This window comes from Andrena cerasifolii, chromosome 5, assembly GCF_050908995.1.
Source record: "Andrena cerasifolii isolate SP2316 chromosome 5, iyAndCera1_principal, whole genome shotgun sequence".
NCBI classification, from domain to species: Eukaryota; Metazoa; Arthropoda; class Insecta; order Hymenoptera; family Andrenidae; genus Andrena; species Andrena cerasifolii.
This window is the reverse complement of record NC_135122.1, coordinates 9,095,186-9,119,821: the sequence shown is the minus strand read 5'-3', so window position 1 is coordinate 9,119,821 and position 24,636 is coordinate 9,095,186. Positions and strand designations below refer to the sequence as shown.

The 24,636-nt window shown below is 41.9% G+C and overlaps 1 long non-coding RNA gene across 2 annotated transcripts; it reads right to left on the bottom strand.

Annotated features, from left to right (window-relative positions):
• Window positions 1-15,498: 15,498 nt before the first annotated feature.
• On the bottom strand, window positions 15,499-18,058 carry LOC143368899 (uncharacterized). 2 transcript variants are annotated; one of them, XR_013085304.1, is made up of 3 exons: window positions 17,192-18,058; window positions 16,369-16,999; window positions 15,499-16,291 (listed from the first exon to the last, which is right to left on the bottom strand). It is a non-coding gene; the product is annotated as an uncharacterized LOC143368899 (long non-coding RNA). The 2 variants fall into 2 exon arrangements; XR_013085305.1 differs by having other exon boundaries at window positions 15,499-16,999; window positions 17,192-17,421; window positions 17,500-18,058.
• Window positions 18,059-24,636: the final 6,578 nt, after the last annotated feature.

Below are 24,636 nucleotides of genomic sequence, written 5' to 3'. Positions count from 1 at the left end.
GGAGAATAAATGATTCTATATTACCTTATTCTCGTGCGATATTTGCTTCCCACGTATATTTAACTGTTTCTCTTATTACTATTAAAACGAGAAGCCCATCAGTCATGAATACCCAGCCACAGTAGGACACAAATGGAACTTGGAACGATATTGATGCCCAATTAAAGCATCCAGGTTTCGTAGAAATTATACGTCACTAAATTACTATTTTATTAAATTTCGAAATTATTCATACATCCGCTACACAGTGCACAGTGAATGTTTGTACAAGTCGATACCAGTTCACAAACTTTCATTTAGCTTCACTGGTTCGTTCGTTAGTTATATATGTAACTAAAAAGGAGACTGAAAAGCATAAAATAATTTGTAGTAAAAAATGTATCAAAATACGAAGAACATTGTTAATATTTACATAAAAAGGACATTTCAATATTTATGCCGCACGCTTTTATTTTTAGTCACATCAGGCAATTCTAACGCAGTCATTTAGGCAGGTATCAAAATATTTTTTCCTTTTTAGTACATTTTAATAAAAGCTTGTTTGTTTTTAAATTATAAATTATTCAACCTGTAGACTTAAGAACCATTATGGCACGGATACTAAGGCACACAGAATCTGCTTGCAAATAACAGCCCGACCATTCATATCGTTAACGTTCCGCTAACTACACAACCATAGGCATCGACGGCGTTCATTTATCCTCGCGGAAGCTGGAGACTTTACAATTCAATCTCTTCCTAGCCCGTCTATCCGCTTCGTTCGCCCTTTCATGAATAAGTTGCGTCGTTTCTGCCAGTAAAGTGGGACGGTTCGATCCGAGATTATCGCTGCCGATCGATGGAAACTAGGCGAACGAGACGTGGAAAAGAAAATGAAGACGTAAGCGTAGCGATGAGGAACAGGCGAAAAGGGCGAGGGGAGCGATGAGGGGCGCGGGACTTACAAGAGGACTTCTGAATTCTCAGGGGATCGCCCGGTGTATCGTGTGCAAAACAGGAGAGGACGTCGTACCAACGGGACGAACACGAGAGGGAAAAGGCTGCTGGGAAGTGAGCAATGCCCGTGGAAGGGCGACGACGAGAGGGAAAGGGGGAGATCTCATCAGAGTGGCGACACTTAAATTCCCTATTTCGTTTGACGCTGAATGCAGCTACGGGGCCACGGAGTTTCTCGTGCTCGTCGTGCGCGCCGCCGTCGGTGACGACGTCCACGGCGTTCTCGTCCGTCAGTTAACGTCCTATTCCCGATGTAAGAAGGAGAACGAGGGCGAGAGGAGGAAACGGCAGAAAGAACGGCGCGAGCGAACGGATCGAGACTTCTTATCGGTACGACTCAGCTACACCGGCTGCCAGCTTCGTACACTCGCGCCTCGTATGCTCCTTTTCCTTCGCGAACCTTCCCTTCCTCTTTCTCCCTTGGCCCTTTTCCCTCCCCCGCAGTATCCGCGCCCCCTCCCTGCCACTTTTACCACTATCGTTGGTTTCCCGCGTTCCCTCTTCCATTCTTTACCGACGCTCAACGAAACGTATCGGGTCCCAAAGACGGTCGCTGGGAAATGTTAATGGAATCCATTCTCCGTCGAATTGGAAACCGATCGGGGGGCCCCTCTCGCGTCGTCAGCTGCTGAATGACCGTGCCTCTGGAAAATATTAACGGCAAACCGATGTTTGTGTGTATGTACAAACCGATCCTGTGAAATTAGTAACTTTCTTTATTTAAATTTTGCTGGATACTCGGCAGCAGAGTAACTGCAATGATATGTGTCCAGGAAGAGTGGATACTCGTTTCATAAAGATTTCAGTCGTATTTTAAGATGAAGAAGTGCTTCGGCATCGACGGAGCAATTTGTCGGACTGACGCGAGTTTTAATCTGTCGTAGTTTGGCTGCATCCTTGTTTTGGTGGCCAAATGTGGTTAACTGAAGTAACCGAATCTGTGAGACATCCACGCGCATTCAAGAGCTACTTGTCACTCTAGATAATTTAGTGGATCTGTAGTGGATTTTTTGTGAAACCATATATCATATTTGGATACAGTGGTACCAAGATTTCTTTTTAAACATATCGTTATAAGCGTCATACTACGACCGTACTTGCGCAAGGTAGGTAATAATTGTTCCCCTTTGCTTAGAAGCATTCGACACGAAACAGAGTAGAGATATATTTGCGAATTTCGGTCCCTAATTTCCAGGAAACATTCGTGACATATCAAACACTGAAAATATGGAAATTTCTTTTTTATCTTTATGCCATATCTCGGTATATGCTCCGCCTTAAATGTTTAAAAAATAGACCTCGAAAATGAAAATCAACGAGTGCCATAGCTGCCCATTTGCATTCAGCGACATGAGAAATATCTCGCGAGGGGTGGGCTCGTCCGTCTTCGCGGAGTCGATGTTGTTACCCACGGCTGTTACGTTCAAATCCTTCCGAGCTCTCGTCCCGATTTTTTTCTTTGCCCGTGGAACAAAGGAAATTTCGAAAGGCACGATTGGGTGGTTAATTTATTCCGTCCGTCTTGCTAGGCGGTACGTTCTGTCAAGCTGCTAGTCCTGGCAGGAGGTGAGATCGAATTAATAGCCAGACATTTTTCTGCAGGAGAAAGCCGAAGGGAGGTTCAGATGGGAAGGGAATGAGAGAAGGTAGAGGGACGAAAGGAATATACCGATTATAAAACGCTCAGATGGCGTGCAAAGAACGCGACGGCCTCCGTTGCACGAGACACGCGGCAAGCTCAGGCTTGACTTGCCTGTAAATTACAGTTTTGTTGCGTGCTTCCCTGGACATGTACATTTATTACACGGCCGGCAATTCTCGTACAACTGGATTATCGTTTTTTAATCACCCTCGAACGCCGTCTCTTCTTTCTACCTGCAGCATTAACCATTACACGAACAACGTGCATAGGTACTTTTAACCCCCTTCACCATTCGAGCTGTGACTGAATTAGTAAACACGACGCTACGATGCTCAAGGTTGCGTGAATCTACCCGCACTTGCCAAATATTTCAACCCGAGCGCTTAACTTATAAAATCTCATCCTATCAAAACTTTCATTCTACACAGTCTGCAGCTCAGCTTTCAGAAACAAGTGCAGCATCGTGTGGTACGCGTGCCGCGTTGCAAACAGATGTTCCATTCAACGATAAACACGCGCGTTCAACTTTCACGTAAATAGCCTGAGAGTCATTGGAATTGTACATCTTTTAATTACACCTGCCCGCGACGGACCTTTGCCAAGGAAAGTATGACCATCCGCGTACTGCTTATCGCAGTGGCTCTCAGAAATCGATGCGCCCCCCAAAATATCGACAAAGGGGGTTCACCTCAAGGTTTTGGCTTTTAAAACGATAATGGTATAGCGCAGACGTCCCCAATGATGGAACGCAACGGTCAGATGTGAGAATAAAGATTTGCAATGGAGCCAAGTCGCGTGGCTAGCTGGCACGAGCGTGAGCTTTTTTTCGAAAAAACCATCTGGAAGCATCGAGGAACGGCGTCGTAACGGCGAATCAACGAAATCTCTCCGACGCGGAGGGAAATAGAAAAAGGGAGAAGGCTGGGGTGCGGTTGCTGGTCATTCTCCGAGCCCCCCCCCCCCCCACCCCGCCGAGGAAATCAAATTATCAGAGCCGACTGGCGCACGTACGCATATGACGCGATGAGGGCCGAGCACAGGTGGCCGAATGATATTGGTTTTGCTTCTGAATTTTGTGGACACCCCTTATAGCTGCACAGACGCACCGGACTCGCCGCGAAGGGCAATTACCCCACTAAATATTCACAAGTTCATTACGAGCGGAGTTGGACGCGTATACTCTTCCCTCAGCCTCTCCCAGCCCCCTTTCGCTCGCTTCTCTTTAGCTTCCGTTTCCTCGATAGAAACGAACCTCCGCTCGTCGTGCACGCAGATTTCCCGTCACAGCAGATACTGGAACGTGTGACGTACGCTCTATCGAGTGGTCCTCCAAAGCGAGGCCGATGTTCAAGGTCTCTCAAGATGGGGATCACATGAAGCGTTATCTTCCGATTTTAAAGGAAATAGATCAACCATGCTTGGCGATTTGTGTGGACAATGATTTATGAAGTTGTTTATCGCGGTCCGCGCTATGCGAGCCACCGATGGTCCGTAATATTTATTGGGAGTGAAACGGTTCATTGAAAAGGATAAGGAAAGGTTATAAATGCTTGATAATCGAAACTGCCTGAACTAAATGTTAAGATGGCTTGATAGGTGCAGAATACTGAAGACCATGGTAGAACGAATAAGATATAATGAAATCCTCGTAGAACGTGTAAAAAGGATCTTGAGTTCAGCTGAACTCCAAATTCAATTCCCGGGCTACTTTAACTTGTCACTTGCTTGGATTTCATAACCGAGGCGAGGATTTTAATATTTCTATTCGTAAATGTATACAAAGTGTATGTGATTGAAGAGGCTTAACGCGATTTAATGGAGAAGTCAGATATGAACGTCTTGAAATATACATTATACTTAAATTTATCTTAACATTTATCAGTTAAGTAAAGATTCCAATTTCCTTCACCAGATAATCGATCTTATTCTTATTATTACGTTGTCAAAAACTCTTGCAATCGGTGTATTTAACGTGACATTCATTTCACATTAACCACTTGTCAAATTCCGATGCGTTATCGCAGAGCAGTATTATTCGAAATATCGCTATGAATTATGGGTATTTTATATCTCACACAGTCACGTACACAAGAATTTTTATATACGATTCCATCACCAAAAAAATGCTTCATTACTCGTAGTAATTAGATGCCCACTTGATTAACCTTCGCTAAACAATATCACCATACTTGGTAACAAAATAAATAAGTGAAATGATTAAGAGTAAACAAATTGTTAATGCAAGCTTTCGATGGAAGAGTATATGTATAATAATTTAAACATTGCCTGCGCACATGTTTACCTATAAATATAATTCGTTCCAGTTGAATTATCCACGACTCATCCCGATCACATCAATTGATTTAATTAATATACACTCCACGCCATTTCCATCGTTCAATTCATACTTATGATATTAAAATTAATGCCGCTGTATTTTGTTCGTCGCGATGCATCAGCCCATTATTATTACCCATACTGTGCCGCAGCGTAGTTTCTAATCCGTATGTCTTTCGATCCTAGGCTGTCCGTGCAAACTTGGAGCAGAGCGAACAGCGGCTTCCAGTGCGCAGGGCGGACGCGCCGCTGGGTTTTCGACAAAAAGCTCATAAAAGTTTAATGGATCGCCTGTCCTGAATGGGACTGCAGACTTTTTACGACTTATAAATGCTTCTTTTGACCGAAAACAATCTCCTCGGATCAGGGGTCGCGACGTGAAACTCGAAAATACCATTAGCCAGTCCTTCAAGACCCTGCTACAATTCTAATCGACTAAAGCTGGCTTTTCACCTGACGAGTGACTCGGCCGAGTCATCGGTCTGCTACTCGGCCGAGTGAAAATCTTGCCCGCCGGATTACTCGGCCGAGTACTAGAATGTGCGTTCAGACTTGGCGAGTGCTCGGCTCAGTGGGCTCACTGGTCTGCCATTCTGAATTTTAGAAATCTGACAGTGGATTCGTAACGAGCGACTCAAAGGCCCCGTACATACAAATTCTCAAAATTTTGGTCCGCCTCGTTCCTTCTGCCATTTTGAATTTTGAAAATCTGGCTTCAGATACGCGATTAGTGGCCTCAAAAACCCCGAGTAATTATTTCATAATCGTTTCGTGTAGCTTGCCAGTCTTGGGTGCATACTATCGAGAAAGGAAGTTGCAAAGTTCGTTTCATCCCCTCTGCATCATATTACGGAGTTACCCTTCAATGGTATTCACCCACCTTTATAAATTTTACTTACAGCCGCTTTCATGTAGGTACGCAAAATACCTTGTAAAACGAAACCGGCATTTCTATGACGAAGCTAAACTGCTGAATACAATCGAAAGCTCCACGAGTTTTCCATCCGCGAAAGCTCCAGTGCAATTACAAAATGGTCCTCTGACGTTGCCCTCTATTGCGCGTGCTGCACGTCATGGCCGCAACACGTGGAAGATGCTGAGATTAACAGAGCCGAACATCGACGGGGTTGCGCCCCGGCGAAAGTTTTTAATTCGACACACGCAGAGAATAATACACCGTCACGTATTATCACGCGGAAGGCCAAAGTCGACGATGACACATCGGGGATTGATTCCTGGCATATCGCGTTTTTTACGCGGATTTTGGAGAGGATCACACGTCAGCTATCCAATTCGACGAAGTGGCCCGATTAAAATTCGATCGGTTATCATCGGTACGTCGTGTGATATTCCGGCAGAGTTTTATGTGCGAGGCCCGATAACAATCCGTTGGGTTATTGAAACCCACGCATCGATTGATCGACAGCCACGATATCAGGAATTGCTGTGCCCCTCCGCAGGTGTCAGTTTCGATGGTGTGTGTGTGTCGCGTGTCGCGTCCACCCCCGGCAAAGCGGGGGCTACGTGTAATACTTCTGATTTTCGAAATCTCCGTGCTGCTCGACTTTTTAGCCGGGAGGAAATGTGTCACAGAGAAATGTCAAGTTGCGAAACCATCGCTCTCCACGGTGTAATTCATCGATATGACATCTATTGCCTTATGTTACGGAGACGGCGTCTGTGGAAACATTTTAATCCGGCTGCAACGATACTTGGAGCGTAGGTACATAATTGTAATTACTCCGAAGTTTCGGATGCATGATAATGGAGGAGGGATAACAAAGTCACTTTGTTATTTGAGAGGGATAGATTATTTATTTAGTTAGTTAGTTGAAAGAAAGCCCTTTGATCGATACAAGAAAGAATTATATATACCTACACTGAGCAATGAAGCGCAGATTAGAGAAATAATTATGTGTACAAGTAAAAAGTTTATAAGGATAGAAACACAACAGCAAAGTTAAGAAAATTATAATCCTTGTGTAGAGGTATGGAATGAATATGGGTAGAAATTGTGTATATTTTTTATATAACTCTTCATGGTCACACGGGGTGTATCGCACCCCAGGCAATTTTCTTCTGTAAGTATATGTCTTTGCCAATATTTCTATAAATTTTTAGACCTTAATATTAAAATTCAGAAACTTGGTGAATTATAACAAAAAAAAATCGCTTTTTCCCCACAACTATTTTCTCAACTACAATTTTCATTATATCAAAATTTACATTGCTATAAAAAGATTATTAGAGCATGATTATCACTCAAAAGTTAAAAGATTCAAAAATACGGGAATGGTAACTCCAATATGACATTGGGGTCCAGTGAACTCCATGTGACCCATTTGTGATTATTTGAAGGAATGGCCTCGAGGGGATAATGCTACATTTGGCTTAGGTAAACAATTTCTCCGTGTCACTAGTGATTTAATTTACATAATTGGGAAAAGGAAACTAAGTGTCGAGCTTTTAATTTCTCTTACCTGAAAAAAACAGACACTCTAGTGTCTTCCGCGCCAACAGAGTATAAGTTTGCCATTTTAACGAATACATTGTGTCTATTGTATTTACTTTTAAGGAACTGCTAATTAGATATGCAAGCGCAGCGTATGGCAGCGGTCAGTTATTTCATTTTCCTGTTTATGCAGCCCTGCTAATTACGATGTTCGAAATTTCCATCTTAGAATACAGTGAAACTTTAACTAAACTTATGCAGATTTCAAGACCGTCGCGAAGATCAAAGTACATAGTAACGGAATAAGCTGTGCAGCGTACGAGTACTAACGATAAGTGCGAAGTTCCGTGGGAGGCCATCGCGATTTTCGAAGTACCTGAATGCGCCTGTCACGAACGTTGAAGTGTTCATTTTCGAAATTAGAACCATTCTGATTTCTCTGACTAATAGAAAATTAAATGAAACGTGCTGACTCCCCCTGTTAAGACGTCCTTAGAAGGTTCTGCCTGTAGGTAGCATGTTTTGAACATTCATCTGAACTTCACCTGAAATTCATCTAAAAAGAAGTGCTAATAAAAAATTCAAATCTGTCGCCTGTTTGTGTTGACAAAGATCTCGAAATGTATCGAACATTAGATTTTGATTATATTTCGAGTTGGGTAATTGAAGTTCAACGTGAACTATTAGAAATGATCTCAGGCGAATAAATAAGAATTTGTTCGCCTGAATAAAACACCTACACTCGACAATATTCGATTACACACAGTAGTTCCTATTAAAAGAAACTCTATGGCTTGGATTGGGAATCAATTAACCATCCACAATATTTTTCTCACTGAACATCAGACTGCCATCTGATCGGGACATTGTATAATACTTTTTAATAATGGAAGGTTTAAGAGTTACGAGTATTTAACGAGCTATATGACGCACATTTAGAGTTCAAGAATACGGTTTTTTTATAGAAATGGAATGGATTACTATCCACGATATCACAGCGAATTATAAACTAACCCTGTTGTTTGTTCGAGTGAGAAGATCGTACTTTGCAACGGAGATAAGTGACAGGATGTTCTTACCTATTTAATATAAAGATTTGTTTCAAAGTAAGTACAAGGTAATGCTATGAATTATTTCCAGGAAATGGGATTTACTGCGTCTTATTTTTTCATAATACATCATAAAAGGCTTACGACTGAATCATTCGGTCGATCTTATCGCTCTCACCTTGATGGATAAGAATTAGATTAGAGATAAAGCAAGAAACTGTCGTGATTGGATTTTAACACAGATAATTCACCTAACACTTAATCAAATATTACAAAATGTATTTTGGGACAATGAAATTTAACATAATTTATTTTATAGTGGACTATAAGAATTAGGAGGCACAAAAAAAGCTAGCTTCTAAAAAAAACTCAAGTCGTTTGGATTAATTTAAAAAAAGTTTCACCATATTTAACATAAATTATTATAAGTATCTCTAAACGTCTAAAAGAAGCCATTCAATGAAATGATTTCGGATTTTTTTAAGAAACTGAGGATCTGATTCATATGAAATTAATAAAAAAAAAACTGCAACTTCTTCGAAGATGCATAGAAACATGGTCCAAATTTCAGACGAATCGAATCCCTAGTTTCTTAAAAGAAAATCCCAAATTTTTATACGTTTTTAGCCGAAAAATTAGGATTCCTTTCTTAAGCGTCCGGCAGTAGGGGAACTCCCCCTACAGCTATATGGCAGTATCAAAAACGAAACTCCGCCTATCGTTTTACGTTCGAGCGGAAATCGAAATCGAATACAGAGGCAACTTTATGCAGTCGTTTTTACAATTCATACGGGATCTGTAGCCTGATAATCGTACCGTCGGCTCTATGAAGATATTGCACAGATGCAAAAGAAGGCGTTACGGTGATTGTACGGGAAAGAGCGAAAAGGGGTGGTTCTCTCTTCTTCTCCCTCTGGCCTCGTCGAAGTCGATCTGGATTTACGATATTGGTTGCAACACCACCTGAACCCATCCCGGCCGACCCTGCTTTAAACCATCTCAAACCAGTTACCTTGCCCCGTAAGCACGTTAGATCGGCTTCCTTTATTTATTTCCACATCTTGTGTTCCCCTTTTCCCTTCGGCTCGCGTCCGTCCGTTTCCGCGAGTGGACTTGTCGGAATAAGTTATGAGTGCCCTTTATAACATCGTTGCATTGCCTATCGAAAGAAAATGCCACCTATCGAATCGCGTTTACGGCAATAAATTCTTGCGATTGCAAGGGCGCGGGGGGTGGGGGCCGTTCGCTCGCAGTTCGATTAAACTTCTATTGAAATTATTGACGAGAGCCATTAGACGAAGGAAATGTGCCGTGCCTGGGAAGTGAACTTCCGTAGCAAATTCTGCAGAAGCGTCAAACTCGTTGGCGACGAAATAAAACGGCAATATCAACTACTTTAAATCAGTGTGCAATTGGTAATGGCCCCTGCAGTCGATGGGGCCCTTAAATCCCAAACAAAACCAGAAACCCGTGGGCATCAGATTACCAGACGTCGGGGATGGTTGAGAAATAACAGAATGGCCACACTTTGAAGCAAGGCTCCGTTTTGTGCTTAAGAAAATGAACTTTTGTTTACACATAAGTCACGGTAAAAATTAAAATTCCTGCAAAAATTGAAAGTCGGTCAATAGGCAACATAGTTTTATTTAATATTCTGTTGTTAAAATTTTCTTTCAGAAACCTGTTCATCAGAAAGAGCGTACACCATATTTGTTTTTAAAGAGAACTTAAAAAGAAAATTGTATATATTATTCAAAGGTGTCTTTATATTTATTCAAAAATGTTAATCGAAAAAAGTGTTTTCGTCACTTAGAAATAAGTTGCCAAAAATGCGGCATTTCTTGGCCTGTCCAAGGTGGACAAAACTCTTAATTTAGCTTTCAAATAAAGCACTTTCGTCGAAGGCTCGAATTAAGATGACAGTCTTGTACAGAAGTAAGTGTAACGATGTTTATGCGTGCGCAGCGTTTCGAAGAGTATTGCGTTCCATTTCTATAACGGGCGGGGGGAGGGGGAAGGGGGTGATCTTCCAATGGCTGAATTTATGTACCAGCAGATAGGAAGGACAATATAAATGAGATTTTAAGTATACCTATCGCGAGCTTGTTGTCGGGCGCGTGCGCTGCCGGCAGCTCTCCCTTTTAAGCATATTTTCTATTTTCCACGGCGAAAGGGACGCGATAAATAATCGACGCATAAATCTCATCGCGTGGCACGGACGTATTCGATCGTTTAAAACGGGAGAGGGCAACCGCGCTATTATTTTCTCGGCGCGCACCGACGACGGATTTTCTCGGGGAAATTCACGGCGCGCCTTTCTTTCCGAAACTCGAAAACTTCTCTGATCGTTATGAATATTTAACCTCCAGAAACGACTTTCCTTTCGCTGGTAATCGACGATAAAACGCGCGAGGGCGCCTCCACCCTCGAGTTTCTTCAATTCTTAATACTTTCGCCGCTCTGTCACATATTTGTGATCTCACACATTCAACCGCCATATCGCGGTTTATTAAAATTCCTTAGCGTTTGTTTAGGCTTAACTCTTATGTTAAATGCCCATTGTGACAGACACGTTTGTATGTCTTTGGAATGATTGAGGGAGTTGAAATGGTAAACGATGTAAGTGCCAAAGAAAATGAAAAATAATTTTTTTAATATCGTATTAAACACGACATTTCTCAGTTTTTTTTAAACGTGAAATTAGAATACATGAGAAAAATAAGAAAAGCCATGGGCACGAGGAATATCGATAGTATATCGTACTGTCAAAATCAAACATAAATTATAGAGTTAACTTTGTTTTTTAGAATGGTGCCGTGGTTTACTCCTTAAAAGCAGGAAATGGCAGGAGGAGTTGTGTATGTAGATCCACGGCAAGGGATGAATGAATTTATAGCTTTTAATATTTGTTCGTCGTACTGTCGACGACACGAACACGCGGGGGATATAAGAATACGAGGAGGATCGGCGGTAGATACATAAACAGTATTGTTTACAGCAATCTATTAAACAATTTGTTGGTTAAGAGAGCGGTGTTTTTTTTATCACATGCGAGATTACCGCGTTGATTATATCCAGTCTGTATGAACCTGGAAAAATATAATTTGCTGCATAATGCGTCCATTAGGCTGCATAATGCGACTAATACACCACGTTCTGTAATGTACGAAAAGGTTTCCTGAATGCTATATCGCCAGGATACGTGGAGGAGAGCGGGTTTAATTAACTCGGTTAATTGCGCTGATGAACTAGAAGTTACGGTAAGTACAAGCAACGAGATGAGCAGATTTCAGAGACCTTTAACCTTTAATCAGGCAGTCGCGGTTTTGAGAAGTGCTGCAGCGTTTTTTCCTTAACAGCTTAGACAGGTTCCATTTTCCGCAGAGTTTATGTGAGCATTCAGATATTTGATTTTATATATTCTAGATATCGCGAATTTACTTGCCACCTTTTCAACGTTATAGAAAAGAAATGCCATTTTTCTATAACTATCACGGACTTACCCGAGTTTACCTAATACTGGATAACCATACTCTCGCAAATTAAAAATATGTTAGGTCACTGCCAAATATTTACCTAAACAAATGAAATACACAAAAAAAAACAAAGATTTTCTCTCGTATTTCCAGAATGGCAGAATATACCCCTAAAAGTTTGAAAACCTTAAGTGTTTATTATTTTATTATGAAAACCATCACCGAAATGTGGCCGAATTTTCGGTCAAGGCTGTAGAATGTCCCCTTAAAGTGAATTCATAGTTATATGTTGTATATAGAAGTGCATATTCGTACAAACTGCGTTGGGTATGAAAATTATCCTTCCCTTGGATAAGTCCCTAACTCGAATAAGTTTACTTTCCTGTGACGAAGGATAGGTAGAAATGACTTTTAACTAGAATTAGTTAAAACTAATCCAAGACCAGAAATTGATCGTTACCATGAAACAATTCCACTTAACATATCCAACACATTTTCTCCCAAATTATACATCTCATGAAACGCTCATTTGTCGTACCCACAGTACCGTCGTTGAATAACAAGAACATAAAGAATCGTTGAATCAGAAAACCAAAGTATAAATACATTTCCGTTTTATCCCAGCTACCGCGGACCAATAGAAGCACGTAAGTTCAACCACTCATTTTTGCATTTCATTTGAATGACTTACGTGAAGCGTGCATTAAGAGGACGAGAGCCATAAATTATTCTGCACGCAGAATTGTCGGTGCTCCTGCATCCGCAATATTTATTAACAGCGATTCCGCGATCGCGTGGAACGAGAATCTAACTTATGACGAATAATACGGTTATTGTGTAACAGTAAAAGTACGAAGCCCATTCGCAGGTGCGCCGACGCGTTATATTATACTCTCGTTAAAAGCGGCTGATACAGCGAAAACGTAATGGTTGCTTTTAGTACTTGTGCCCTGTACGCGATATCCAATTGCCAAAAATCGTGCATAATGCACGCGCCGTTTCGGCACGGAACGCTCATAATAAATTAGGAGGCTTTCAGCGGCCGCGCCTATTAGCAACAAGGGGGAAAACAAAATGATACGCGGATATAATTCAATACGTATGGATGCAAACCCGCATATCCTGGGTATTACGGTGCTCGCTTAAAACGCAGAAGGAATGGAAAGGCGCGAGAGCGTGTCGCGTAACACGCGCTGGAAACGAATTGGCGCGAGGGGTCAAGGGGGATGAATTTTCGGTGCTTTCTCGTGATCTATTAACAAGCACGTCGCTGGGACGTCTCTAACGTTCCGTACACAGCCGCGACATCGTTGTCACATTGCTCGTCCAGTAATTGACCAGTGCCAGGGCGCGATGGAGGAGCAAGGCCGTCGTTCCAGTGATGTCAGCGGTGGCTGATGCAAAGTGAAGTGTTAAAGGACGTTGAAGTGTGGCGAAGAGGAGGCCGAGGAGAGGGGGCGGAGGGTGATTTTCGAGGGTCCAGCAGAACGTACCGTCGGTAATGTCGATGAATAGAGAGGTAATGAATCCTAGTGGACACCAACACGGAAGAGGCGAGGCAATTCTAGGCATTTGGCTGGCCCTCTTCCCTGAAAAATATATATGTATGCCCATTCCTCTCTCCCTCTGTCCTGCAGCCTTCCTCGCAAGGCCTGAACCTTCTGTCCATACCGCGGTAGGTGGAACAGAGTACATACGTGGTATACCTATTCATATTAAAGCCCCTGAAATCCACCCTCTTATTCAGGCCTATGTTGGCATTCACGTTGGTACCAGAAACCAGAAGCTGACCAGGCATACGCTCCGCACACGTGCACGGTGTTCTTCTTGTTTCTCTTTATTTATTCTGCCCCTCTTCCCAGCCACCCAGCGCGCTTTGTGCCCCCCGTAAGATATCGCACTATCCTAACTGCCAAAAGCACCAGCGGGCAGAATTAAGAATCTGTGTCGCGAGTACCGCTGGGTAAAGTGGCTGAATTATCGTCGAAATGATAGGGTCAGTTAACGCGTGGCTGATCCTTTAAGTGGATGCGCGGATAGCCCGAAGGAGGCCGTATTTCGAGTAATTTTCATTTGAAAAACATCGTGACAATTAAGAGTCTACAGTGGTCACCGCAAGATGCTTAAAAAAAAAACATAATTCCTTTATTTATTTATATATTGCATTGACAAAAAAAGTACAAAGACTTTAAAATGTATGCTTTCGAATACACTATAGTTTATTTAAAACAGTCTTCAAGTTTCTAAACAAAAAAAAACGAAAATATATGTGTTTTCAGACCTCACACGTAGGCATGACTCCTTAAAGGGGAAGCCTATTTTATGGGCCAAGCTAAAAACATAGCAAAATTTAGGATTTTTTTTAAGAAACTAGCATTTCGACTCATTTGAAATTTAGACCATGTTTTTATGCATCCTTGGAAAAGTTGCAGTTTTCTTCTTATTCATTTTTAATATTAAATATAGGAGTTATGATAATATCGATTTCGGTTCTCCAAACAGTTCAGAAGAACTTTTATTCTGAACAACTGTTACGAAGAACCAAAATTTCCAACTATTATCTGCTTCGGTTACGGTTCCTATTCCCCTCCTCATTTCGGTTCCACAGCCGTTATTTTTTCGGTTCTATATCGGTTCTGAAACGGTTCTAGAATCAATTCTTGTATCGACTTTTCCCTAATGTCGAGTAAAACATCCCTCGCTGATTGAGGAATGCTAACAGAAAGTTTCGAACAGCACAAAGCAGTAATCGAAGTTACGAAGCAAAGAGCCGCCGTTGCTACCCTATTCGTTCACCTTGCAATTTCTGTCGTTGTTTGCTTACCTTGTACACATATTAGAATTTTTCCGCCAGCCCCCTCTAGGTCGATCCACCCTCGCGTGAAATTGTTCGCCCGAGCTGGCTAGCGATCGATCGAATTCGGGATTACAAGTACGAGGGAAATCACTTTGCAACGAACCTGGTGGAAGAGAAACGCCTCCAGCAACCTTCCAGAAATAACCGAATCATTTAGATTTCGAGGATCCGGGGAGGTCGGAGGTGCAGCCAGGCTGTTGCAGAGGTTGCAAGAACGACGGAAAGAAGTTGCCAGAGGATCGAGAAACGAGACGGGGGCTGGCGGTGCTGGAGGATCGAAAAAGACGCCGACACTTTTATCGATACCGCCCTCGAGCGTCTACGAAGCGTCTTCCTTCGCTCGTCTTTACTTTGCCAAGATATACAAACACCTATACACATAGCTGCGCGGGTGATCGCGGCTCTTTGGTAAAGCCGATTTAGAGGCTGAGGGAATACAAGCACCCCCGCAACCCATTTTTGAATAATGAAACGGAAGATGTGAATTAAAGCGCAGCATAAAGTGCATAGAGGGCAGGGAGCGCAGTGAGGAGTGGATCTACGTGGTGTTTTAATAATGCATCCCCTTTGACGACGGTTATATTCAAAGGAATTATTCTCGTCTTACGATACGAGTTATTGCATCACCGTTTGCTCCCTAAGGGAATGAACTTTGTAATCTTTAATTAATTCTTTAAACAAATTCGACACCAGCAAAATGATGACTTAAACTCCCCCTAATTTCATGTGGACTACATAATTTTTCCCTCTCGCCAAAATCCCTGACGTCCAGAACACCAAGCAATCGATTTGACGTGCAATGACGTGGAATTGGACACGAATTCTCCAAATCGATTTCCTCGAAAACGAAGCACCGTGGAAAAAATTTCATTCCCCAATTTCCCTTTATTTTTAGCAAAAAGAATCGCCCCCCTCTTTCGGCTGCGCCGCGAATTACCCCTCACACTGCGCTTCTACCACGATACTTCACTCACAAAGGAGGCCCAATTGATTCGGCAAACGTGCGAAAGTAAAAAAGCACGTTCGCGTACATTTCTGAAATCCTTGTACCCCTTCGTATATGCACAACGCGCTCGCATATTTGCATACGTCCATGCAGGACCAATGGTAGACCCGCAAGAGACCCATTTTAGATACAGTTCATAACGCAGCATTCAAACGGCAGCGTTGCGTATTTTTCATTACTCTTTTTTTGCGCTTCCGTCCGAGGCCGTGGCCGATGAAAGGTTATACAAGACCCCCGTGGCATCTACACGGTAACGCAACGGTGTAAAAACCCCGTAAAAGCCCGCTTCCTGGGGTGGAGAGCAATGACTAGCAGCTCAAGGCTCATATCCATGGCTTCACCGTCATCAGATACTACGCATTTTCATAATATTTTACACCCTAGCTGCGTACAGTCGCTGGACACATTGTCGTTCGCGTGTCGTAGTCCAGAGATTTATAATCGAGTCCCCACGGCGCATGAGAGTGACGTGTAGGCTGGGTGGATATTCAAACAGGAACGGTCTGAAATTACTATTTCTGAGAATTCTCGATGATTTTTAAGAATTACTTACATATTTGGTACGCTTCGTGTGTGGCATGGATGTGAATGTTGTAGATATTCAGTGTTGCATTCATCATTTATTTTGCTGAAATATGGAAATTGTGTTAGGGGACGAAATTTGAAAGTCAAAGACGTAATTAAGTTCGAATAGGAAGTAATGGGATGTATATTGTTAATGGTACGAACCATGTTTGTTTTCTATCAATTATTTTCATTGCTGTGCTTTAAAAAATCCCCATGGTGTAATTTTTCATGACAGATGTATGTAGCGAGTTTGAGTACCTATGTCTGAATATTTAGCTTCATATATGTAGAGTTTTCGGAGCCATATGTGTAAAGCTGTACCCTTCTATGCTTACCCAACAAATTCTGATTCACGGAAAGCACTTTGTCATGATTAGCTACTCTGTGACATGTGTGATATTATTTCTAAATATTGTTCTAACAATCCTCAGCTACATTATGTACCGAATCCCCCACAAACGTAAGAGATTAAAGCGCTGAAATTAGTTTGGCTTGGAGCTATTGAGCCAAAGGACCAATGAAAAAATTAAAAAATACTTGCTTTGTTCTCATAAAGCTTCTAATTAAATTCCTCGAAGTTCGTGCAGGTGATTTTTCGGGGAATGAAAATATATTACCTGCAAACACAACGGAGTTTATTAATAATAATAATTCTGAGCCTCTTCTTCCTTACGCCTCATTGTTTTTAAAGTCGAGTGGATTTTAGAATTACAAAACCCAAAATTACATCCTTCTTATTTTTTAATAAACTTTCGTAGAACAACAGTGTGCACTTTTACTAATTACAAGATCAAATTAAATACATTTACCTGCGATTGGATGGTGGCGCAAAAATCGATGCAAGCCTCGATTCTCTTAGAAGTTCACATTTCAGAATGTAAACAAGTTTTTCCATGGAAATTCCTTAACTACGTGTCGCACATTGAACCTGCCGCGTAAAAGCTTACAGGATCACCTGGTACATTTTTATCGTTTGCATTAAGGACAGCGTGGAAGCTCTTAATGGCTCCCTGCTTTATGTTATCACGAAGAGGTTCAGCTGCGAGAAAATATTTAATATAAAAACGTACATTATGGAGTGTGCAAATTTATGGAAACACACTTCAGAAAGATTTACCTGGCGCTCTTAATTATCGAAGCCATTCAATCATTTATCAATCCTCGATCTTAATAGTCATATTGGTACTTCTGTATATTTCAGTGAAAACACATTTGATCCAAATTATGTAAAAATTTTCAACCTGAGATACTTGTTGATAGTATTAATGATACTTATTGAAAGATTTAACTTTATAAACGGATTGGATTTACAGATACCATTTATCAGAGTATTGTGTAATTGCGAAACAATATATTGTAGTAACTATATGAAATGCAATTACCAATAACAACATTTTGGTAACAACTGTATAAAATTTGAAAATAACGTGAAAGAACTGTTTTATAGCATCGTGCTACGTAAAGTATGCTAATTAAAAAGTTTAAGTAGAAGCAAATGTGAAAATAAAAGGGTTAATACAAATTAGTTTCGGTGTTGTAAAAATTTAATATGTGAATTTATATAAATGGAATACTATATTTCAATTTAGAGACTCATATTGCATGCGAAAGGTATGTTATATTAACAATATTTCGTAATTGCATTGTTGAAGTTGATGATTGAAGCTAGATGAAAGGAAAAGTAATTTGATCTCCAAAGATCATTAATTTGATTATTTAATTTCACCACTTTTTACTATTGTACGCGAGTAATAATTATAAAATCATCTTTATATTTAAGGCATTGAGAGCAACAACGGACTAACCCACATTCTTTTCGAATTTGAGTTAGTAGTAATAATGTATTCCAATAGGCTCTACTAATCATATAAAATAGGAAAAAAAATGTTCAATTGTGGGTTAGTCCGTTGTTGTTCTGAATGCTTCATTTTTCCTAATATATTCCTTAGGAATCTTAATAGTGCTTGAGATATCAGTTACCATCCAATACTTTCCCTTCACCTTGATTTTATAAATAATTCCTCCAATTGGGTCACAAATGGGTACGCTTTCAAACATGAACTAAAATACGAATTATGAAAACTCCATAATAGACCCTAATGTACTGTCCATCAATTTAGTTGTGAAAAAGTCTATAATGATAATTTATTTTATTTAAGTTTTAATCTTCCGTGATGCTGTACTATATTTGAAATTAAATATTATCAGCACATTTACAGTTAAATATCTCCAGGAATTTAACATACCTATCCAGAGTTTCTGTTTCCGAATTTATTTCTGGCAATAGAAAAAAAAAAATAACACGTTACGTGTTTAATTATTCGCTAATGAATAGCAGCAAACCTGCCTCCACGTCTGTTGTTGGAAATTGTAATAATAAACCCGTATAATAACACATGAGAAAATATGCCCACAATTATTTGCACAGCTTTAATCAGTCTGCTTAATTAAGTAACCAATTCAGATGATTAATCAATTTGACCGGCTGACCTATTTAGTTCATTAACCTGTTTGGCGAGTTCGCCGCTTAGTTGATTAACCACACCGGCTGGCTTGGATGATACGTTCTGATTAGTAAAGTCTCGACAGTTTTGGCATTTTAATTAAATCGATTCTTTCCATTTCAATACTATATAACATTATTTAAACGTAGACACATACTTAATTCAAGTATTTCGATACCGACAATTTAAGAATATAATTGTTAAAAATACTTCTTCTTCAAATTAATCTAATCTTTGGGTATAATATAATTCCTTACAAGAAAATTATATTGAAAAGTATTTATATGCAATTTTTGTTCTGATATTAATCTATCTGTGCTTGCTTTTAATTAACCCCTTTTTCTGTTAGTTCATTTCTTAATTATATTTTTCTATTAATCTGAATAAATTACTTCATGGCAGGCTATGATGCTCATGAATTCAGTCATGAATATTCTAATAGTTCAAATATTTCTAGCCATAATCTTCAATCGTTTCGTTCAATATATCTATTCATTTGCACCTTTCAATGGACAAAGGGAAGCAAGAGATCCATAAAAGGAACATATTTCTTAATAATAATATTTTACTTATTATTAGTTCAGAAAGAAATTTCGAAGCAACTTTATAAAAAATAAGCATAAAGATTCGTTAGAGCGTTCCATTGCCAGTTATACATAACATTTCACATGCAATAATTTTTCAAAATTTAACATAGCTTACATCAGTGGGAAGTAATAACACTGATGGTTGCGATTGCAACCACTGACACCTTCCTTTAGAAATGTTTTATTTCTCCAATACGAAGGCATTTTACATAACAATGTAGCCTCAATAATTAGTCCCACTGAACCGAGTACACTCTACTTAAATCCAAATCCGCTTAATTTGAACTCGCATCCTAAAAAGATTATCGCCGTTTTCTTCGTAGGTCACTTCGTTTCCCAAACCATATCCTCTCCTCAAATTCCTCCCAGACATGGGGCACATACATGCTTGCGTGTGTTTCGCTTAATCAGAGTTCCCGATAATTCGAACTAGTTTACGTGTCGCTTATCTTGCATTATCGAGGCTCCAGATACCTACAAATGCTTCCTCAAAATCCATCGACATTCTTATCGACTGGCACAGGGTATTAAACCAGGTTTTCAAATTCACGTAGAAACACGACACCCGATAAAAAAAAAACACACATTTTAAAACACCTTCCAGAGAAATCTGGATATTAGCCACACCCGAGGTTTCTTCGACACTCTCTTCATCAACGAGGCAGGCTACTTTCCAACAATGGCACGCCATTTTCCCAGCACTTGTAGAATATTTAACCATTCGACACATCCTCCATATCCATTCCCGTCCCACCGTTCGTCCCCGGCGCCACGCGGAACTCCAGCGAATTTATCGACACGATCGGAAGTCCCGGTAATTCGGTTCGCGCGGAACAAAACGTTCCGCTTTAAGTTGTCGACGTGGCAAGCAGACGCGCGCTATGCGCCCGACTGTTTTGCTTACGGTTGACGGTAAGCGGGCACGATAAAAACTGGCGAAAGCGTGGAGAGCTGGGAAACGAGATCGACGAGGTTTCCACGGGCTTGAAGCGAGCTATCGAAGGCGCGAGATAGCGCGCGACACGAAACGGTGGATAGAGATCGTCGGTGCTGGGTAGTCATAAACGACGTGAATCGGAAGAAAAACTGCTAAACGAAAATGCCTGCCCCGGAAGATCGGGCAGAGCGATCTAATGGGGAAAATAATGGATTTTCGGCAGTAAAGATCGCCTAGCCAGATCAGCCAATCCACCCGTTGCCCATCTTCCTCCTCGATTTCACTCTTTCCGCAGTCAACGGGACGACGGGGAAAGTGGAATGGTCACCGACTCACGGGGAGAATCTGGACTCGCACTCTGTTAACGCGCAAGTGACGCGGGGGTAGGTACTAAATCTTCTGCATCGATCATCGAGATGTGGCTTTAATTATTAGTGGCGATGTCTTGAAGATGCCTTGAACCTTTTCGAACGTCTGATGACAAATTACAACCGCCTGGAATATTTTAATCACAGAGATTTTAAAAGGGGTGGCTGATTTTGAAGGCTGGTTCTTTAAGAATGAAAGTAGATGTGTGAGGTAGAATTATATTTGTAAAAGTTCATTTGTGTGTGTGTGTGTGTGTGTGTGTGTGTGTGTGTGTGTGTGTGTGTGTGTGTGTGTGTGTGTAGGGTTAGTATATGGTATCCAAAAGGACGACATGTCCTCCTTTTTTTTTTACTGAAGTGTAGTGTCCCCCTATCACCTAAAAATGTCCTCCTTTTTTGTTTTATCCACAACTCAAGCGACCCACTCGCCTCGGCTTCACCCGACAAAGTTCCTTCACTGTTTATCAGATCCAAAAATGAAAAAGGAGGGAACCTAGTCTAGATTAGCTAACGCTCACAATAATTCATATTTTACTATTATTATTCCTTACATTTCACTGATTGCTACAGTCCAGGGCAATTAAATTAAAAAAAAACATCTACAAATCGTCACCACACCTGTGCAACCCATTGTGTTACCTTAGACTCGTAAAATAATATGGCGAGCGAAATCGTCGCAGGTTCGCGTGATAGTAACCCCGAAAACTGAAAACAGAAGTATCGACAAAGGTTGCCCCATGTACGCTGGCTCCCCGCTTCCTGCCCCGGTTCGCGAGGGAAGCACGAAGATTTTCAACTACCGTTCAAATTGACCGGACGGATTACCGAAGCTTCCTGCGGACTAATTGATTGTTCGCAAAATTCCACGCAAGCTCCCGTGCTTTGACCGAAAATTTACAGTCCTCGGGCACGCCAAGCTTCCCGTTAGCGCGTTGCGTGAATTTTCTTCAAAGTACACGTAATACACCTTTCATGGCCGGAGTACAGTGACTGTTGGGGCCGGTATGCCCGCATGTAGTTAACCCGCCGAGGGGAAAAAATTAGGAAAAAATATATATACATATATGTATATATGTATTTAACTGCGGTGAACCAGCCGCGCGAAACTTTCGTCTCTGTTCTCGAACCTTCGCGGAATGTTGCATCGCGTGACGCAGTCCCCGGCGGAATTTTATCCTGAAATTTTCGCGTCCTCTGAGGTTGCTTTTAAAGCTCGCGGCTTGTGCTGTATGAAACTCGAACGTTCCGTCCGCTTCCCCTATCCGTTCTTACTTCTATATTTAAAAGCGTTTCCCTTGTGTTATGCATTTCGTATGCTCTAACGTTTCCCCCTTGATTCTTTTGTCCCGTACGTTCCGTGTGATTTTGTCGCTGTTAAATTGTTGATGGCAGTTTAAATTCCTGGTAAAGGGCTCTGAACGGTCATTGGACCATGAAGAATTCATACAGACAATAAGGAATGGCAGGTAACGCAACTGTCACCGGGATTTCTCCGTAGAAATTGTTGACAGCGTCCCAAGTTTCTTTAAGGCACTTCTCGCAAATCGTGGCGCAACGGAGTGTATTACACCTTAGGCAATCACCTAAACCCTAAATTTATAAAAAAAAAGCATTCAGAATCGAAGCTAGTGCGACCTGGACCAAAAACGAGAGCCGCCGATGGGGCAGGAAAATTAACGACGGAACATGCGGCCGCATGTTGGATCCAAGCTGACGCGGTCGCGCAGCAAGTGCACAGTGCTCGCGATCGAAAGGGGAAGGAGGACCGTGGAGAGGCGAGGGAATCTAGTACAGGAGGAAACGTACAGAACAACGAGGAGAAGAGGAGGAGGAGGAGGAAGGGGAGGGGCGGTAGCGTGCAGTCTATCAGAGATTAGAGGGTCGATCCATTAGGGAGTGATTTAGCTTGACGGTCCCCGAACGCATGCTGCCACCATCCACGGCAGCGCGTACATGCTCACCACGCCACGAACTATCACTCTCCGGCATCGGTATCGAAGTAGTCGATGCAACAACTATCCCCCGATCCTTATCGTGAAGCGGAGGCCGTGGCGCGCGGCTAGGAAAGGCCAGCCAGTTAGGTCAGACGCGCAACTGTCGGTTAGCGGTCGGCAGTGAGCATAATCAGCTGAAATGAAGTAGGTGCGCGCCGGGGCCGCATTCCACGAGGACGTTGAGCGCCAGGCATGCCACCCTCTTGCCGCCGTGCCGAGGCCTGCCCTCCTCCTCCTCCGCCGTCCTTAACCGCCGCTCTCCGCTCGGATGAATTCCGTGTAGGAGATGCGTTTACCCTTTCCTCCTGGTACCTAACCCGGGCCTGGTAGCTAGGACGAATCTAACACGGCTCGAGGGAAGGGTGGAGGGCAGGCCGGGGAGCACGTAACGCGCCGAATGATCGAGGGTGAGCCTGGTGGAGTGGAGAAGGTTGCCAGCGCGGTCCCAGGGGCGCGATGTGTCGTGCCTAATTACAATGTCCAGCGCTTCCCTCTGTCCAAACACAAACAGCGAGGCAAATGCGCTCCCGTCGTCGCTGAAATGCAGGCTGCCGGCTCGCGCCTTGCCGCGGCCTCTCAATATCTGTCGATATTGTCAACTGGCAAACGTTACTATCGGCCCGGACGTTCCCACGCGTGTCACGCGATTTTATCAAAAAATGGACAACGTTGAGTTTGTAGAGTGATTACTGAAGGCGTGCAGCGATTTCTGTAAAGCACTGGGACGGTCTTGTGAAAACGAATGGATCGGTGGCATTTTTAACTTTGAAATCGAATGGGGTTATATCGAAAAATGGCTTTGAAGCTCATGATTCTGCGGTTTTGGACAAAAGAAACTGGTAGTGAGCCGTACTCACGCAGGGTAAAGTGCCATGTGTGCCCTACGACCGATATTTCAGGGCCGCTCTGGCAACTCATAAGTAGCGTAAAGGTATGTTTCCCTATACGCGTCTAGGCAATGAAGCGTCAAGGAATTGATAGTTGATTTTCTAAAAAAAAAATGAAGCGCTATATAAGAAAAAGTTACTCTTTCTTTTCGACTTATGACAAGTAAATAAGTCGAGAAAAAGGAATAAAATTGTTTGATATTGCGCTTCATTTTCGAGAAAATCAACATTTCGAGAAAGTGAACATTTGTTCCCACCTTTGTCGCACGCCTTCCTTCATGCGAGACACTGCAATGCTTGTTAGCATTTGAAAAATTCATATTTATCTTCTTGACGAATGCGGCTGTTGTCACTCACCCACGTTCGCTTTTCGCATTTTAATCGAACTGGAAAAAGTATTGGTATGAATTAAAGGAAGGAGAGATCACGCAGGTTTGGCTGATTGGTAATTCCTCAGTAACGAGCTTACCGTACCGAAGTCCTTGTACTGTGAAAACGTCTCTGGATCGGATGTCTGCCGTTAACGAATGTGTTGTCCTCTGAAAGGCTGACTGGTCAGTCTCCCAGGTGATCACTGCGCATGTCGATCGGAATTAATTCCACTGCTCGTGATAGGTTTCCGGCGTCTACTCGAAGGAAATCGGTGGGAAACGCGATAACTGATTAACTGACTTCAGGGTGCAACGGTAGCTTGCACGTTGATCACAACGAATGAATTGAGCTAGGATCGGGATCAGATATATATATATATATATATATATATATATATATATATATATAACGCGCAGGTTCAAAGTCACCATTTGTACCACCCGTCGACGGAGCAATACGTACTTAGGTAACTACGGATTAACTTACGTGGAGAGATTTTCGGATGTTCGCCTCCGATTGCTTTGGTTTTCGATGAAAGAAGTTTTTTAAAAACATTTTTCTGTGCTTAATATTACGAAACAGCAAGTACGAAGGAGACAAGAAGA